The 19,429-nt window shown below is 38.5% G+C and overlaps 1 long non-coding RNA gene across 1 annotated transcript; it reads left to right on the top strand.

Annotated features, from left to right (window-relative positions):
• Positions 1-929: 929 nt before the first annotated feature.
• LOC148123855 (uncharacterized) lies at positions 930-13,324 on the top strand. Its single transcript, XR_015740497.1, has 3 exons — positions 930-1,089; positions 11,116-11,139; positions 13,251-13,324. It is a non-coding gene; the product is annotated as an uncharacterized LOC148123855 (long non-coding RNA).
• The last annotated feature ends 6,105 nt before the right edge of the window (positions 13,325-19,429 follow it).

Genomic DNA, 19,429 nt, shown 5'->3' with positions numbered 1-19,429 from the left:
TGCCCCATTCTATTAGGCAAACACTACAGTATTGTTATTCATGTTTTATTTATAATTTTAAATAATAAGAATTTATGATTTAGAACTTAGGTCTGACACCAATGTTTAAAACTGGAAATCTATTTAGAAAGCCTAGTAAGCTACTGTTTTAATGATTTTTGTAGAATAAACCTCCTAAATATATCCCTCTTGAAACATTAACATTTTAAAACATTAACATTTTATTAACATTTTAAAAATTCATTTTCCTCTCAAATCTGAACTTGTAGGTGTTACTTTTCCCATGATGTTGTATTGCGAAAGCATATCTATTGTTATACTAAAAGCTGATGCTATTTATAGCTGAATTATTCTGTGCTCTTAGCTGCATTCGAATGCTTCCATCAAGCGTTCATCTTTAATTCAATATCAAACTTGTACCACAATTCCTATGCAAAACAGGTGTCCTGAGAAGTTTCTCTTTAGATGAATTTCCAAATGGAATTTTTTAAGTACAAGGCATATCCAGATACTTGTACACCAATCAAGATTAGGGAACTTCAATTAATTATCCATCAAGAAAAGCAATCTGAGGTTTAGCAGGAAGGACTATATTTGTTCCCTTTCCTTCCCTTTTCAACTAATTAGCTAATTATTTGATTTTTATACTATTTCCCATTAAAGTTTACAATTGGAAAAATCAGTGGAAAAAAATCAAGTGTATCATTAGTTTTACCAGTAGTTATTACGTATTACAATTCCTTATTTAAGCTTAAAACAAATGTATAGGTTCTTTAAATTGATCTGGTAGATACCTAGGTTATTTTCACTCAAAATCTTTGGCTTAACCAAGAGAAGAGAAAGTGAAACAATACAATGGGTGGTTTTGTTTACCTGGAATTAGGACAAGAATTTTGAACAATGTAAGCTGCCCAGAGTCACCTTGTATAAGAGATGGGTGGCATAAACATTTAATAAATAAATATTTTTGTTACTTAATTCTATACTAAATCTTACTGCATTACTGTTTGACTTATTTCTTTCAAAGATGTGCTATCACCAATCTGCAACAAATATGATTAAAGGGAACTCTAAGGGATCATATAAAAGGTAGGTCAGAGGTTGAACACCTGGAAGCATAGGTAACCCATTTTATTGTTGTCCATTAGTGATAGAAAATTCAAAAAACTTACCTGCTTATGGTCATATCTGATTCACTTTAAAACTGACCTTGTATGCTTTAATAAGCAACCATCATCTTATCCCCTATCCATTTTAAAGTTTTTAATATTGTGTTAACCTTAATGTTAAAAAGTATTCCTTTTGAAATTGATTTTTTTCTACACTTAATTTAAATAAGATAGAAAAATTTCCCTAAGAATGCTTTTCACTCCAATTTCTAGACATTATCATCATCTTAGTATTGGCAGACATGAGATCTGTAATGTAATTCATAAAGCTACAAGTACAATAACACTTCCATTTTCCCTTCATTCCATGCTCAATCATCATACATTTCTTTTTCATAGAAACTGTAAAACTTCAACAATGTGCACTCTCCTTCTTTAAATCAGTTCACTACTGTTTTGGGGAAGAGGGACATTGATATAAACTAACAAATGACAAAAACTTGTGCAGTGGACAGAGGAAACAAAAACTTGTGAGTCTGCTGCAGCCAAGGGAAAAAAATGGCCATGGCATGTGTTTTCGTTCTCTCTCTCTCTCTCTCTCTCTCCCTGTCCCTCCCTCCCTCTTCTAGTTCCCATTATTGTGATTAAATCACTTAAGTTTGGTTTATATAGGTTAAGTGTGTTTTCTGGAGCATCTCAGGGACAGAAGCACTGAAGATCTTATAAATGGCTCGTGAAGGCTGTGTGACACCTCCAACACGTTCAGTAAACATTCAGTTTTGGGGGAAATGCTTTATATGATTAGCTAGGAATATGAATTATTCTATCTAGCTCTATATGTGTCAATGACTGTCAACCACAAGATACAGAAAACTTGTTCTTTGCTGCCCCAAACATTTAATGAAAATTCCTAATGATAAAAGCTGTTTGACACTAGAACAGACTGTCTTGTATTTAAGCAGAAACTGGAGATCCATCTGTCGAGAAGCTGGAATTCCATTTTTCCTTGAATAGAGAAATTATTACTATAAAGTATTTTCTATTTTTTTTCCTTTTGAATATCCTTAATTAAATGAATAGCTTTCAAGTGTAGTCAGAATTAATTTAATACTAGACACCCAGTGGCCCATTGGGTCATTATTTTAAAGATATTTTATTATCTAAATATGGAAATAAAATGATCATGGGTAGGCAAAAAAGTAGTGGGAGTAAATTTCCAGTTGAGTTTGTGGGAAGCTGGCAGGGAGCATCAGAAATATTTCTTCCATACTTCTTTCATCCCTCTCTTCCAGAATACAGAATAATAGAGTTGGAAGACAATTTGGAGGCTTTCTAATCTAGCCCCTTTGCTCAAGCAGGAGGCCCTATACCATTTTGGGCAAATAACTGTCCAATTTCTTCTTAAAACATCCAGCGATGGCATACCCACAAACCATTCCACTGCTTCATTGTTCTTTCTGTCAAGAAATTTGTCTTTAGTTCTAGGTAGGATCTCTCTGTCCTTGATTAAGTTTCCATCTGTACTTCTTGTCCTGCCCTTAGGGGCTTTACTCCCTTCTTTCCCCTTTCCTTCTGTCCCCAGCAGATAGGTAAGTAACTGCTGCTGGGTAGGAAAGGGAGCAAGGGATTGCAAGACTGGCTGAGAAACTGTCACAGTATTTCAAAAATGAAGATCATGTGACCTCATCAGTTGCCTAGCGGCACAGCAGTTACAGTGTTTTCAAATTTCAATCCACTTGGGTCATGGAGTCTGTATTTTAGATACATTTTGTAAGTTAGCAGTTCTATAAATTAGTTAAGGTTCCAACATTCAAAAATTATTGTCCTATGATTCACCATTTTGCCCTGTTAAAAGTCATGACAATAAAGAATTTTTGGTGTGTGTGTGCGTGTGATTTCAGGGATCTCTTGTAGCTCCTACTTACCCACAGGAGAGTACGTTACTTTGTGATGTAATTTTAAAGAAGTGTTTCACTTTAGCATCATCAAATAGAGAACAGTGTTGAAGTCCTATTGAACTTCAGACCATACCACTTTACACTTCCTTCTCTTAGGATGCAATTAAAGAAACTTCAATACTCTAATAAAAATATAATCTATAACTTAAATTACTAAACTTTCTAATACCAAACATAGACATAAGCACAGACATCTATACAGGATGTTCAACAACATCCCCATGAATGAGTGTGTGTGTGTGTGTGTGTGTGTGTGTGTGTGTGTGTATGCTGAGTGATATGTAAATAACAATGTACTGGTTATGAAAAAATTAACTTGTTAAATGAAGTCTACCCCAAGTCAGAGAAAATATTCTACCCTTCTTTTTCCTACTTTTTAAAATCCTTTATCTTTCCTTAATTGCAATATTTAACACTTTTTATTAGTGTAAGCTGATTAAATTCTTATGATTCTAATTGTAATGTGTTTTTATCCCTTACTTGGGTATTGTTTAACCACTTATGTATTTAATATAAAATTTCAAATTTTGTGATGCCTTAAAAATAGCATAGGATTTTTTTGCCAAGGATCCATTTCTAAGGATTTCTAAAGTATTAATTTATATTAATAGTAGAATATCTTTTGGTATTTTATAAAATGAACTGGAAGTTGATCTAACAACATCTAATGCAGTTTTACTGTAGAAGTTAACAGACTTTGTAAATTATCTGCATAGCAGAATGCCTGGGGGCCACTCCAAACTTTCCAAAACCTCTTGAGCGTATATATAAATATATCATTTTTGTAAATCACACTCCTTTTAAATCAGGGTTAAGCAAAAGGCAGATAAGTATCTTCTCTACATATATCTCTACATATTTTGCTGATAACTACAATCTAAAAACTTTTCACCTACCCATGCACATATTTTAAAATTTAGAATACTAAATTCACAGATATATGTACAGTAGAAAGTGATCCATAAAATGGCCAACGATCAGACAAAACTGAAGGACCAACAATGACAAGGTATATTTATCACTACATATTATGGTCACTGCAATTTAGTATTTGTGAAGTATTCAAGATCATTGACTTACTCTGAGCTATTAATTTTCAAATAGGTGCCTCACTGTTACCACTAGTTTGGTCGCTTAGTAAAATTGTAAACTAATTCTAAAAATTCCATGACCCTAACATTTGTGTAGGTCTATTTTAAAATCTCAAGTTAGCATTTTAGCTTCAATACAACTTTGCATGGCAGTTTGAGACATTAGAGTATGTGATATAATTAATATTTAAGCATATCCAAAATCAGAATTCATAATAATTTTCACCATTTTTTTACCGTATAAGAACTGTAAATTCAGTAAAAACATGACAAAATATCAAGTAATCATAGAGTGTAAGTCTTAAATTCATTCTCAAAATACATTAAGAATTTTGTGCAATCTTCCTTCACCTGATGTTCCTCAGTTGTACTCAGCAAATACTCCCCAAATTACAGGCCGGTGTGGTTAGGTGTCGCCACCTAACCAAAAAATCAAAAATTGAGAAAAAATCAAATTGAGAAAGATTGTTGGAAAGACCATACATGGATAGGACCAAGTCAACCACTTAATCTTGTGCATTTTGGAATTATAAAGTCTTGCCTTTAAGTGGGTTTCATTGGCTATTTTGTTGGTTAAAATGACCTGGATTATTTATTCTAGATTAAAGAACAAGAAATTATGAGCATGGCAACAATTGCACTATAGGTAGTGTTTGACTTACAACCACAATTGAGCCCAAATTTCTGTTGCTAATTGAGACAATTGCTAAGTGAATTTTGTCCCATTTTATGATCTTTCTTGCCACAGTTAAGTGAATTACTACAGTTGCTTTAGGAGTTGACAACACAGTTGTTATGTGAATCTGGTTTTCTCACAGACTTTGCTTGTCAGAAGGTTGCAAAAGGTGATCATATAACCCCAGGATACTACAACCATCATAAATATGAGCCAGGTACCAAAAGTCTGAATTTTGCAATGGTCATGTGAAAAATTGTCACTTTTGTCAGTGTCATTGATCTTCGAATGGTCAATATATGAACTGTTGTAAATCAAGGACTACTTGTATAAAAGTGATTTTTCTGTACAAAAATATTTTACTCTACTTTGTGGGTAGGGGTGGAGTGTATAGTATATTTACCAAGTAAGTACATAAAACCATGTATGTGGGAGAGCCATCAATTTAGTTCATCTACAAACCTGAGCCTTCACTGTTTTCTTAACTAAATCTCCTAAATCTTTTAATGGTGCATTAGTCTCTTCTTTTCCCTTGCTGAGTGTCCTCATTTCCAATTTCCTCTCAACTGACTTAGTATAATTAGCAACTGTTTGATCATATTGTATACCAGACACTTAAAGTAATATTTTAAATTAGTCATCTCTAAATTAAAATGGCTCCTCTTCAAATTCCTTCAAGAAACACAATCTGTAACTCTGTCAAAAAGTTTTATTCTATTTTGATCCATCATCATAAGAACACCAAGAAAAGGACAATAGGACATATTTTGTTAAAGCTCACATTAAAAAAAAAATTGAGGAGTAGCAAAGATGAAGAGCTTCCTTTCATCATTAAGAAAAGTGCATTTTCCATAGAGCTGTCTCGAGTGTCCAGGTTGGGAGGAGCTCCAGTCTCGGCTCTTCCAGGCTGAGCTTGAAAATTGAGGAACGCCCCCTCACCGTCACATGGTCCTCGGGCACTCCCCAGTTTTTTGCTCAGCCTCGTGGCTATCAGGCTGTTTTTCCCTTGCTCCGGTCGTTCAACATTCTAGGCCTCTTCTCTCATCGCTTTTCACGTGGATCACCGGCAGGCAGCGCAGGAACTCAGGTTTGAACTCCCAGGGAGTGTTTTTAATATCCGAGCCGTTTCTTTAAGGGGAGAAAACGAGCGCTTCGGCGCTCCCCCAGCTTCGTTTGCCGCCTAATCGCTCCGCCGCGAGGCCGCTTCGTTTCTGCCTGCCTCTCCTCGCCTTAGCCGCCGTTCCCCCGCGAACGCCTTCTAGCCCAGGGTACGCTTCCCTGGTTCTCCCAAGGGCTCTAATCTTCCTGGGAGTTTACCGCCGCTGGGGCTGCCTCCGTTGCTTATGGGCCTCCATCTTGGGCCCCCTGTGGCATCCGCCATCTTGGGTGTGCCCTGGAACGGCCGCCATCTTGGGTGTGCCCTGGAACGGCCGCCATCTTGGGTGTGTCCTGGAACGGCCGCCATCTTGGGTGTGCCCTGGAACGGCCGCCATCTTGGGTGTGCCCTGGAATGGACGCCATCTTGGGTGTGTCCTGGAACGGCCTCCATCTTGGGAGTGGCCGCATGGCCGTCCGCCATTACTAGAGGCCCTTTACAGGCCGCAGCCTTAACTGACTATTAGGCAGCCTGGGATTCCCTTGTCTCAGCCTGTCTTTTATTCTACCAACAGGCCTCCTGCAGAAATAGGGTCTGTTGGCCCTGCAGCCTTTTTCCCCAGCAGGCGAAGTAGCAGCTCTGCCCCCTCACCCCTTCCCGGTCCGTCCGGCAGGGGTAGCTGCCTGCGTTCACCTTTCTGGCTGATTGGTCTCTGGGCTAGGCCCTGGTTCTGTACCAAACCTCTATTTTAAACAGAAAATTTTTTTTTTTTTCTAAAAGGGGGCGTGGAACGTGCGTTGGGATTCCCGGCCTCCCGTAGCCGCATCCAGACCTGGTTTCAGCTTACATTATTCCCTTCTGCCTGCGGCCCCAGGGTCATTGGTTTTTTTCAGAGGCCTACCAGTAGGCCGCATTGCTTCCTGACTCCTGGGCAGATCCTGGGACTGCTCAAATACCTTGCAATTCTGCCTAAGTCTCCCCCAACTAAGGAGTTAGTTGCTTGCCATGTCCCTTCCCGGTTCGCCCGGCAGGGACAGCTTGGCGTTCATTCTGGCTGATTGGCCCCGGGCTGGCCCTACTTCCCAACACGTTACAGAACAATTCTGTGGCCTTGACAAAAAGGGGTGCAACACGAGCACTGGGAGTTCCAGCCTCTGCTTAGGCTGTACCCAGACCTGTTAACCGCCTCGCATTAACCAGAAAATTTTTTCCTTTTTCTCTCCTCTCCAGATGGCAGACGACAATACCTCTCGTGGCACTTCTCTGAAGGCCAAGGCCAAATCCCACCACCTGCGCAAACAGGCACAGGAACCATCCAAAGCTTCCCAAAGGGATGCCCTCAGGCGACACAGGGCCCTCGAAGGGAAATTGACAGACGCTCTCAGGAGTCAAGCTCTGTGTCCCGGGACCCTTCCGTTCCATCAACCTCCACCCATCCTCCTCTCCCCTCCCCTCCTGCTTCTGCTTCTCCCCACAGCCTGGACAGGCCCCTGAGGTCACCTTGCCCACCACTGCTGTAGAACTGCGCCCGGAGGAGTCTCTCCCCATGGCGGAAATACCCGAAAACCTAATGCAGGCTATGGAGCTGGCCATCCGGCAAAGGGTAGCGCAACAGATGCAGCAGCTGGCCGGCCTGGCTCCTCGGCCCGCGCCCCGAGGCTCTAGGATCAGCGGCCTCGCATAGTCAGGCAACTCCCCAAGAGGACTTAACCTTACCTTTGGAGTTGGAGGGAATGGAGGCCCAAGAACCCGGGACCCTTCCCTCTTTGGGGACGAGCAGGACCTTGACATGAGGTCCCTCATAGGCAGTGAACTCTTTTTCGGGAACAGGTCCCCTAGAAGGGGACATGTCGGAGGACGAGGGCCTCCCTCCAGGTCAGCCCGCGTTTCTAGGGCTCTTTAAACCGCACCTATTTAGGTCCCTCCTGTTCAAAGCCAGGACCACCTCGGGCCTGAACCCCCTCCCCACCCAACCCAGCGGCGGCAGGGGTTCCTCCCGACTCTCTCTTCTCTCAGCCCGTGGCGGAAACTGAGGTGATCCCTGTCCCGCCCATATTCTCAGACATGGTTTCTAGGCAGCTGGCCTCCTCGGGCCCCCTCCCCCAACGCCCAGGACAAGCGGTTTTTTAACCTGGAACCGCAGTTCTCCACCTTGCTCGACCCCTCCCGTGGACGAGCCCGTGGTGGGCCTGGTTTCCCGCTCTACTCCCAGCGACTCACTCGATGCTCTCCAGCCCGAGGACAAGCGAGCTGAACTGGCCCTGTGCCGCGCTCACCTCTCTGACGCTTGGGCAGTCAGGGCTTCCACTGCCGCGTCGTTTTTCACCAGGTCTTCCATCAAGTGGCTCCAGCAGCTCAAGCAGCATGTCCCCACAGTCAATCTCAGGGCGCACCAGGACATTGCCAAGATCCTGGCCGCGGCCGAGTTTTGCAGACGCCACCTTCCAGGCGGCAAAGTTCTCCACCAGGGCCATTTCGTCCCAGGTTACCGCCGCCCGTCTACTCTGGCTCCGCCACTGGCAAGCGGACGTTAAAAACAAGACTAAGCTAGCAACAGCCCCCATCTCTGGGGGAAGTTATTTGGACCGGTTCTCGACCCATTCCTGGCCGAGACCCGGAACAAGCGCAATACCTCCCTTCCCTCTCTAGGAGGTCCGACTTCAGAGGCTCCCCCTCTCCTCGCCAGGGTTCTTCTCACTCCTCCTCCTTTGCCAGATACTACCGATCCTCTCCCTATAGATCTCCCTACCGAGCGGAGCCGGATGGGTCCGGAGGTACTTCTTCCAGGAAGCCCTCCCGGGATCCGGGAGAGGTTCGCCGTGGCGCTCTCGATAATGCAGTCGCCCTCAGGCGCTTGTCCTTTAAAAAAAAAAAAAAAAAAAGAGGAAGGAGTGCGAGAAGGCCTTCTCTACTCCGACCTTTAACCCTGCTTGCAACAGGCTCCTACCCCAGGAGCACTCTTGTCCTCCTCACCCTGCCCTGGGCAACTGGTCGGCAACACATCTACCCCCATTCAATGCTAGCCGGGTCCCTTCTTGCGCTCCCGGGCCTCACACACAGATCTCTGCGCCTCCCTCCTTCTCTCTGTCCCAGAGTTCTCCCAGGGGAATTCCCAACACGGGTCGATCTTCCCAGTTTCTTGAATCCCGGTCCCAGTGCACACCTGTTGGCCTCTTTGGCGGGACTGCCTCCGGATAGCTCCGCCTCCTCTTTAGGCCCCTTGTTGAGACATTCCAACATCCAGGGTTTTCTCCTGTTGGGCATGCCTTCCAGCGGGTCATCAGGGTTCCAGGAGAGATTCTATTCCAGACGGGGCCCCACCCGCAGGACTAGCCAAGCTTTGGTATGTCCCAACCTGGACACTCGAGACAGCTCTATGGAAAGGGCGTTGGTTCTTACCTGATACGCTTCTTTTGTAGAGCTGTTGAGAGTGTCCAGCCCCACCCGTAGGCCGTCTGGTGGGAAACCTGGCTGTTCGACCGAGCAATCTAATATATTTTTTTCCTGAGTGTGATGAGAACAGGACTTTCCTTCTCGTCTGTGCAAAAACCTGGGAGTGCCCGAGGACCATGTGACGGTGAGGGGGGCGTTCCTCAATTTTCAAGCTCAGCCTGGAAGAGCCGAGACTGGAGCTCCTCCCAACCTGGACACTCTCAACAGCTCTACGAAAAGAAGCGTATCAGGTAAGAACCAACGCCCCATCTGTATTAATCAGAATAATTTATTTTTCATGATGAAATAAAGATGAGCTGATAACTGCAGACAGCCTTGGATTACTTCTGATTTGAACACTACACATATTGTATTTACAAACAGACAGCTTATTACTAAAAATGGTGGACACTGTTCTTTTTCCTCTTGCCAATAAACAGCTGAAGCTGCTCAATGTTTTCATGAGTGTTGGTTCTAAACTTTAATAACAATCGTTTTTCTTTTCTCTATCTAAACAAATTTAAGAAATGTTTCTATTATTATTATTATTATTATTATTATTATTATTATTATTATTATTATTATTATTATTATTATATTGGTTCATTACTACTTATAGTTGCCGCATAGGCATCCAAACATTTAGACTCTAAATGTCTTTTCTGTCCACTCAATGAGCCAGTGGTGGGATTCAATTTTTTTTTACTACCAGTTCTGTGGGCATGACAGGGGAAGGATACTGTAAAATCTCCAGTCAAAGGTGGTATTTGCCAGTTCCCCAAACTACTCAAAATTTCCACTACGAGTTCTACAGAATGGGTCAGAACCTGCTGAATACCACATCTCTGCATTGAGTCCTTCTCAAGGATCTGGGATAGACAGATGTTGTTGTTTAATAATAGTAAAAGTATTCTCACAAGATGTAAGCTGCTAAGTGTAAAGCTGCCTTTTGCAATTGACTGACAATGATTTTGTCAGAGCTGGTGTTCAGGTGGTGCTCAAATGTTTTGAAATTACACCCAAGAAACCTATTTTTCACTTTCTTTTGCCAGTCTTATTTAATTTTCAGGTCTTTATATTGTGTAATTTTTTCCAATTCTTTTGCTTCTATTCTGTTCTCTCAGGTATTGCAACGTCTATTTATCCAGACTTTTCATAGATATTATTATTATGGTTATTCGCAGAGTCAGCCAGATGTTTGATTGGATTTGGCATTTTTATCCATCTACCAAGTCCTTCCATTATTATTGTAATTTTTTATTCATTAAACATGAAACTCAGTCAGCTGAACATTAAAAATTGTATCACAAATATCATTGTCTGGCTCTGATCGGTTGATACAGGTTGCTGCCAGTATCGTAGGTATCAACCAAGTATTTTCTTAAAATGTATGATGTTCCGAGTAGTGCAGACTTTTGTAGTTCCCCTGGTGTTGTTGCAGAAAGCTGCAATTTCTTGATGTCTTTCGTAAAATTCTGGGACATGGTACCAAGTGCCCCAATGACAATGGGTATCACTGTTATGTTTCAACCATAATCATATAGTTTTGATGGCCAGATCACGATATTTTGTGGTTTTTTCCAGTTTTCTTCAACTCTGGCATCTCCTGGTACAGCAATATCAATAAATTGTACTCTTCAGTTTTTGACAACTGTGATATCTGACATATTGTGTTCCAAATGACGATCAGTCTATATTCGAAAGTCCCACAAGATCTTCACGTTCTCATTTTTAACAACTTTTTCCACTTTAGGTACCCATGATTTTTCAGATATAGGTAAGTTGTATTTTTTACATAATGCCCAGTGCTGGTGGTGGTGGTGGTGGTGCTGGTGGTGGTGGTAATGATTTGTAAGTAATCTATAGTTAAGATTCACAGTCTAGCACTGGTGGAAATTTAATAATTCAAGTTCTAAACAAGGACCTAAGAATTATTTCGGAAGTGTTTTAAGATTACAGGCAGGGTGGTTTATTTACCATCATACTTTGTTTCAAATGTGGTGCATTTGAAGGCCTTTGTTAAGTGTTTGATATGCACAGAAAAGAATTTGGCTAATTGATGGTAAAGAAGCTGTTCTGATTAAATACAAATTCAACTTAAGGAATTTAGACTTTCTAGACTCAGGAATGGATCTCATTCTTGATCTGGGACTGCCTATTTCAAAAGCCCAGAGATGCAGTTCATAAAAGCAAACGAGAGATATGAGCCTTGCTATTAAAGCAGAGGTCAGCAAATGCCAAGTGCAAGATACAATCACAGATAACCCCGCACACACCATAAAAAATAGTATTATTTGAAATCTCACATAACAATTACAGTATATCTTGGAAGGGTCCGTTGATTTCATGTTCAACATTTCGTGCATTCTTACCTAAGATACCACGTTTTTCTGATGAACTTTCCCTCTTAATTGAATAAAAAAACACTTGAGGGTTCTCTCTTAACAGGACATATGACAAAAGCGAGCTCAAAGGCAGATGTTCTCAACAGAGGCCTCCTTCCTATGGTGGAATAGCTTATTGCCTAAGGCAAGGATGCACGCACACAATCATGCAGACATATCCCTTACAATTTGCAGAAGACCCTTGAGATTGATTCTGGAGCTAGTGATATATAATCTGTAAATTCCTATATTAATATAGTTATCTATTAATTGTATTATTATATGGCTATTATCATAAAGTATCTAGACCCATGATGGCGAACCTATGGCACGTGTGCTGAAAGTGGCATGCAGAGCCATCACTCCATGTACGCCATCTGTCGCCCATTGCTCTTCTGAAACTGGAAGAGCAGCTCCCAGCGTGCATGCTGGCCACCTGGCTTCCGGTTTTTAACGCACGTGCATGCATGATGTTTAACTGGCTGGCAGGCGTATGTACGGCGGGAAGCGACACTTCTGGTTTCCAGCACTTCCACACCCCAGGGAGCTGCTTTTCTGGTTTCTGGCATATGCACACACGTGCTCCTGTTTCAGCACTCAGTGCTAAAAAGGTTCGCCACCAATGATCTAGAGTCTAGAGGTTTTTTAAAATACTTTTTATTAATTTTTTGTTTATAAGCTATGACAACGCAATTTATTGATGGATTGAAACAGAATTGAACTTGGCTGTTCAGTTTCATAGGACTGAATTTTGGGAAGATACAAATGGCCCAAGTTCTCTCTGCCTGTTTGGCTATGGTAACTGAACTTTTTGTGTATACAAATGCAATGTTTCCCAGCTACTATGGTTGGAAGTGATTTTAAATTATTTCCATGTGACTTTTCCAGTGATCAATACTGCATCAATGTCTTGGACTAGTGATAATATCTTTGTGTAGTGGTTATCCTGTGTTTTAGAGTACTTAACAAACAGCAAATGCGGAAAGTTTAGTGCCTGTTGACATAATAACTGCAATAACGTGAAGACAAGAAAACCATTAAGAGCAGGCCCAGCAATATGCATTCTTGTCTTTCTAAGGTCCATAGTCATAAATGAAGAAAATAATTTGTCTGATGAGAATATGATTTCCCTGTAGCTTATATGAAACACTTAGTTGCAATGAAACTACATATACAACCATTACTGCTACATGTTGCTTATATTAAATGATAGCTCCTATGGAAAAAAATGCTAGCATCGAATTATTTAACAAATAATGAGTAAACAATGCAACTTCTCTGAAGGCTTCAGAATTTAATTTGGTTTTATCATGTGATATTAAACATAAAACATACGTTTGCACATTTAAAACACTATTCAGTGTCTCACGCTAATTTCTGTTATGCCAATGTCACTGAAATTACAGTATTTTCTGTTGAATATATGAAAATTATTTTTTTGTAGAAATAAATTGAAGATTGAAGCACTTTATATAAATGTATATATAATTTTATCTATTTCTAGTCAAAATGAATGCAGAATACATTCAAGAATGCATTACATCCTCATCAAACTTTTTAAGATCAGCTCAACCCAGGATTACTGAAGACACTGAGGATATGTTTAGAATATTTTATTTATCTTTCAGAGAAAAAATATGGGAGTACACTCCCAATGTTGATATTACTTTGTCAGATCTATGCTTGTCATGTGACTAATTACTTTGTTATCCTTAATAAGCTAAAGAAACAATTTATCTTCTGGCACATGAAGTCTGAAATTCTAAAACAAAATGTTTTTATCCACAGCTCAGAAAAGAGCATTTTTCTAATGTAGCACAGACGTTATTTTTCTCAATAAATATGAACAAGTATAATAATATCTCAATGGCTTATATGGATACTTTTTGGGTTTAAGACTTGTGTAGAAAACAGATGTTTTAGATTTTATTTATTTATCTATTTATTTAATATACTACTCATCTCACTGTCAAGCAATTATGGGAAGCTTACAATTTAAAACACAATATAAAAATGATAATATTAAAACATTAAAAATCTTCAGCATTAAGAATTAAAAGGTTAAAATTAACCGAATCTAGATAAAAAGGACTAATGCAAAAAAGGGATGGAAGTCAAATCATTTCCTAATATTCTAACCTAATGCAAAGTGGGGCAATCCCATATCAATATTTATGCAGAAATATTGAACATTCAAAAAGGTTTACAAACTTTTAAGCACTACTATATATTGATGGCATTCATCAGAACAGTGCCATTCTCGTCTATGGAAATCCCTGGGCGGTGCAGGAGGCAGTCTGGATATAGGAGGGGCAAAATAAACTCAACTGGTAATTCTCCACAAATGAGTAAATATTCAGGAACATTGATCCCAATAATTTTTCTTGTAGTTCCACTGAATTAGTTGATGCATGATTTGGTGGTTCTTCTGGATTCATAATTGTCTGCTTTTTAAAAGCAGATGAAGTCCATAGCTGAGGAGGGTTTATTTATTATCAACTTCTATATTGCCTACGTTGCCGAGGTGACTCTAGGTGGCTTAAAGCTATGTAATGAAAACATGATATAAACATTAAAACAATAAATAAAACCATACACTATAATTCAGTTAAAATCCAATTAACCAAGATGAGACGAAGGGAGCAAAGTACACAAAGAAGGCTATGATAGTCATTGTCATAACTGCAGCAGTCATTAATTTTATTACATTCATATGCCATCCTTTCATTGATAAGGCAACTCTGGGAGGTTCTAAAGCACTTTTCCCCATGCTGTCATAACTTCAAACATTCGCAAACAACATACGTCATTGAGAGACAACTACTATGATAAAAAGACATGGATGATGACATTGCAAACCTTCTCTATTGCAGTGCTCAGCTTCTGAATTTCCTACACCTCCCCATACTTTCAGAGCATATAGAATAGGGGTGTCAAACTCGAGGCCTGGGGACCGGGGGCAGATCAGGTTCGCCAGGTGCTTAGATCTGGCCGTGGGGCCACCCTGAAAACAATGAAGAACCAGCCTGCAGTGCCCTTGCCAATGAAAACGGAGCTTGAGAGACCCGTGTGCTAAAGTTAATCCTGTGAAGAATTTATTTATTGGTGTTGCTGCTTACATACATTTTAATATGCTTTAAGCCAGCCCAGTCTATTTATTTGGTTCACTTATGAAAACTATAAGATAAATAGAAATAAATATACATGCTGTTAGTCAAAACATTGAACATATCAGAAAAATATTAAGAATATACACCAAAATATAAACTTAGGATATAGAATCTTTATAGATGAAAATCCAATCCACACACCATCTGTGAAATCCAGAGCTGTTTAAGATAATTTCAAAAAAGTTTGCATAATAGGGTTATGCACCAATCCAAATTTGAAGGGCCTAAGAATCAGAAAATGCGTACTTAACACATATTGCTTTTGAATCAACCCAGTTACACAAAGCCTATGAATATTACTGCAAATTCTTTTGAGCATGGTAAGACAACAACTGGAGAGTTACAAACTTATCCATAAAAGCTTAAATATTACGGCTTCATTCCAATCCTTGAAACTGACTTCATTTTTCAAGTAGAGGATTTGAACCTGTCAAGGGGCAATTTATATCCATTATTATATATTATTAAATTATTATGCATGATAGATATTTTATAGTGGAAATTCAAAATTTGGTGAAGTGTTCATGGTTCCAATTGAATTAAATGATTTCATTACAACTGAATGCTTGAAAAAGAAGAAATATTACCCTTTAACTTTTGGACATACAAAAGGGCTGACATTAGTATCCACATATATGCCAACATCTATCAATGTCTCTGTGTTGGCAGACATTCACAAATTGCCAGCATACATATGTGAAGACTAAACATTTATTAGGAAGCATTCACCATGAGATCTGTAGTGAACACATAGAACAACAAGCAATGGACACTCTAAAACCAGATAAGAAAAAAAAAGGCCTATTTGGACAATGATTGTGACAGTAAAAATTGCACTGCAGTTCTAAATATTACTTTTTTTGAATGAGAAAGAACTGCTCACCCCTAATACTCATGTATAATCCTGTTCTTGGGCTATAATAAAGATTTGATTTTATTTGATCTCATGTGACACTCGATGTGTGTCTTCTCAGCACATAATGATCGCAAGGGTTCTGATTTTTTTTTCTTATTCTATAATGCCGTGCTAGGTCAGCATGTGACAGTTAGATATATTTGCATGGGTTCTGCAATTCCACATGCAATCTCTAGTGATATAAATGAGGAATATTGTTCCAGGCTTTAATGGAGCACATTCTAATGACTTCTTCAGCATTTAAAGGGCAGTCAAATTCCAAATCACTAGGGTTCCTTCAAGGAAACAGTATTTGTTTTGTTACATTATTCACTCGTTAAGAAAGTAATTATTTTAACTTCAAGAAGGCAGAAACCAGTTCCTGTATATCGGTTAAAGAACAGGAAAAATAGGGACAGAATTATTTTTAGTAAATGTGGCTGCATCAGCTTAAATATTTATCAATATTCTTTGTAAAAAATATGGCAGTTTTAACACACCATAGAGAACAATTGTAGTTCTCTAGAAAACAGACTGAAGTACAAAAGCTCGTCTTGTAAAATGACTGTTTACCTTTAAGATGCTATATAATTTTTTTCTTTACTGTAAAGGTCATATTTTAATCTTCAGTAACAAATACATTGGAATAATGCATAGTATGGCATTTCTAGCAATAATAAATATTTTAACAGAAAATAGTTTAAAGCTTGTATCTGTTACTATTCTTACGTGTGCTTCTCCTTACTGATTTTCAGAATGACAGTAATTGACAACTAAATAACACATCTAACTGGCACTAACACAGAGTTGTGAACACCAGGAGATGTTAAGGCCCATCCTGCAAATTACTGAGCTTCCCCACCTCCTGCACTGTCCATCACCTCTCCATTAAAATTTGCAACTAAAGGTTGTACATAAAACAGATAGCCAAAGGTATGTTTGTACTTGCAGCCTAGGGAATGCCTGCTAATTCTTAGTCCCAAGAAGGAAGTGGTGCAGCTTGCTTTATTTAAAACTCCATGCAGTGTTTTCTGTACAATAGTTCATCTCTTCTGGGCATCTCAAATTTCAATCCATAATCTGTGTCATTTCTCAGCAATTCAAAATAGTTGCTTTTCAGTCAGGCTGTAATTAATTAATGCTGTTTCAGAAGATGTTTACTAAATCCTAAAACTAATGAGTGAGCATGTGATTGTTTGCACTTTCTGTGAAGTTAAAAACTTTAAATCACATATACGAATTGTCTGATATTTACTATATCCATAAAGGAATTTTAATTTGCTCCCAACTCATCTTGTAGAACTGAAGAAACATTAAGCACTTTCAAATTAAGGGGATATTAAAGAGCTTTTTGTTTCTAATGCAACAGTTCCACCCTTCCTGTCATATGTTATCCAAATTATATTATTCAAAATGTTATTAAATAAACTTTTTATAGATTAGGCCAAATCAAAAATAGTTCGCAATCAATAGCATATTGAACAGAATGACTGAGTTCAAACATCACACGAACCTTGATGTGGTTTATTTACATCATGTGAGAATCATTACATTTATGGTGTGAAGATTCAGATAACTGTGGTCTATTTAATAAACCATAGTTAAATTGTGGCTTATTATCCTATGTGAATATGACGTTATTTTATTGAACTGTAAATAACGAAAACCACCTTTAATGTGAGGACATTAACATTTGTGTTAAGTGTGCACGTTTATTTTTAAATTCCTATGAAAAGGAAAACATTTTAAGGACTATGTCATAAAGAAATCCACAGCCACACATAAGATACACCAACAGTACAATTTTTGCTTTGTAGTTTAAAAGAAAAGTATTTTCTTTTGGCAATTGAGTATTTTTTGTTACTTAGTAGCCATATACAAATATTGCTACAAATATTTTAAAAAAAAGTATATATCCAACTATGTACTTTAATCAATGGGTGTTTAACACTTATATGTTAAAAATACTAACAAGCAGCAACACACACACACACACATTGCACTTTCATTTAATAGCAAATAGTGGAAAAATAGGATCTTTCAAAACTACTTTATTATAAGGTATATTTAAATGAAAAAAAAAATCCCAATATCAACAAAGATATGAACTATGCTTTAGAATTTTTTGAAATTGAATTTTGAACCCTGATCATAAATAAAGGTCAAGAAATACTTTTCCAACACGTATAAAAATTTCAGCACTTAATAGGTAAGCCAAATATATTACTCAGAATTCGGGGAACCTGTTACTTCTCCAGTTATAAATCTTAAGATGCTAGGTTGATGACACAAGCCAAGTAGCCATGGGCAAATAGTTTTTAGTTCCTTAACATATTGATCCAAAGAAGATGGTTTATCATATAATTTGTTGTGATGAAAAGTAAATAACAACAAATGGCCTCTTTGAGATTACCTAACAGCTTTCTGAATTCCTTTTCAAACAACCTGCTCATGATATAAGATCTTCCAAGATCTCAAACTTAGAACAGTAGTTTTGCATGGTAGCACATCATGGCCCTATATTTTATACCTTTAACAATTCAAGAAGAACCGGTTAGCTATGAATGCTTAAACAGTTGCTACATTAAAAAAAAACTTTTAAGGTAATAATGGTTTGCCACATTTATAATACATCAAGAACTTGAGCTTTCCCAACCTCCTCCTTTATATCTATCTTTTCCTAGGTAATTAAGATGTTCAATAGTTCTAAAGAAGCTTCAAAGACTAACATAATTCAATATACTCAACTAGAAAAGTCAAGATAGTGCACAGATCAAACATATATACAATGTCAGACCTCTTTTCTGCCATAAATTAGCCATGGATCCTAGGAACATATCTCTGCATATCTTGTATAATTTTAATTTTTGAAAGGACTATATATAATCTGCTTTGGATTCCTGAACCTAAATACCTTGGACTCTAAATTTTGTCAACTTTTTAATTACTTTACTTCCTACTGTATATCAAGAAGCAATGTTTAGCCTCAGATGTTTTGATATAAGAAACACTGAACCTTCACTTGTACAAATACAGTTTCCTCCCCCACAGACATCCGCAGTTGACACACACACACACACACACACACACACACACACATACTCTGTTTGGACTAAGCAGAAAGGACAGCTTTCTGAAAAGCTGTACACTAGTTACAACTAAAACTGTTTCTTATTTCTCTTTCTAAATTTCAAAACACAAGTTCAAATTATCAATAAACAGTGGTTAGTGAATATAATTATTCCAAGTCAGGTATCATTATACTATGACATATATAAATCACAATTGGAGCCACAACCAGGAACCAAAAGAAAACATACAAGCTTAGGGGAAACAAAAATGATACAGAAAAAGAAGGCAGACTCACTCTTAGCTATGGGACAATGACATAGCAATTGCAGTGTGATGTCTAGACTAGGCCAAGGTTACCCTATTATATTTTATTTCATAAAGAACTAGGTTTTTAATCTGGTATTTTCCTGGAAGCACTTAATATTTGATTGGTGCAACAAAGTAAATAGCATATATTCTACTGGATAATTAACTACTTTATTATCTGCTGATAATTAATATACCTATCATTCATCTTTTCTTCCTTTCTCCCAGATTCTTGCTGCC

The sequence above is a fragment of the Pseudonaja textilis genome, unplaced genomic scaffold (genome assembly GCF_049901715.1).
Source record: "Pseudonaja textilis isolate UNSWEBS1 unplaced genomic scaffold, rPseTex1.2 PTEXCTG170, whole genome shotgun sequence".
NCBI classification, from domain to species: Eukaryota; Metazoa; Chordata; class Lepidosauria; order Squamata; family Elapidae; genus Pseudonaja; species Pseudonaja textilis.
Note: the sequence above shows the minus strand (reverse complement) of the source record. Positions and strands in the feature narration are given on the sequence as shown.